We start from the raw sequence: 1,310 nt of genomic DNA, 5'->3' as shown, positions 1-1,310 counted from the left end.
GGGTGAGACAGGAACTTAAGAGTTGTTCACATTTATTTAATGTTTCTTGTGGACTACAGGCTGTTTTACACACTATCCATCATTATTCCATGAGATATGGATTGAACCCACATTTGAATTCTAAGTTACCAGGAGCATGATGATTTATAAATAGCAAACAGCAAGTAGAAACAGGAAGAAAAGAAGAATAATTTTTGTTTAGCCTTTCCTCAGTTAACTAAGATATGTTTATAAACTATGTGTCCAATTATAGGGGCTAAGGTCAGTGTAAAATTTTCAGGATGTTCCAATAAGTCATACAACAATAATTTAAAAGACACATAAAATTAATATTAATTAAAAATCAAAGGAATAGGGACTTCCCTGGCAGTCCAGTGGTTAAGACTCTGTGCTCCCAATGCAGGGGGCCCAGGTTCAATCCCTGGTCAGGCAACAAGGTCTCGCATCCTGCAACTAAGAGCCCACATGCCTCAACTAAAGATCCCACATGCCACAACTAAAGATCCTGCACGTGGCAGTGAAGAACAAAGATCCTGCGTGCCGCAACTCAGACCCGGCACAGCCAAATAAATAAATAAATAAATACTTTTTAAAACTCAAAGGAATAAAAAACTCATATAATATAAACTGTTTTTTTTTTCTGGTTGATCTAATATAAACTGTTTTGATTTAAATTTTAAATTGACCCACAAATAAAACTAAAGGCTGGTGCTAGTCTTTTATTTCATTTTACTTTAAAGTAAATAAATAAATGTTATTTTATTTTGTATGAAGGAGTAATGGGATCATGTGTTATACTTTCTCTATAATTTTTCAGCATAGTTATAATACTTTTAACATGCAAGAGTAATTACTTTAAAGTAACTTAAAAATATTTACGTGTATTACTATGGTTTGTAATTACTGTAACTGAATTTATTCCTTAAATTTTAGGCCTGTAGCTGCTCTTGGTTCAAATCAAACTTCTGGAGAAAAGAGTTCACTGTGTATTATAGTTGGGCAGTTACAAACTCCCTGGGTTTCCTATGATAACTTGCCCCACAAGGTAACTCAGTCTGTCCACAAGGCCCAGCTCATCAAGAAGCCTGTACAACAAGGCCTCAAAGATGGAAGTCAGGGCTGCTCTGGATACTCCAGACTGTCACACAGACCTTCCCCTTCTCTTATTTCAAGAGGCAGCAATGTGGAACCCGTATGTGAATGTTGTCACATTCAATTGTTTTTATTTTTTATTTTTATTTTTAATTATCCAGGTGGCTCTACCTAATGAAATGAGCCCTTTTATTTATTTATTTAATTTTCTTTATTTA

This window comes from Balaenoptera borealis (assembly GCF_965194805.1).
Source record: "Balaenoptera borealis genome assembly, chromosome: 19".
Lineage (NCBI taxonomy): Eukaryota > Metazoa > Chordata > Mammalia > Artiodactyla > Balaenopteridae > Balaenoptera > Balaenoptera borealis.
This window is presented reverse-complemented; position numbering follows the sequence as displayed.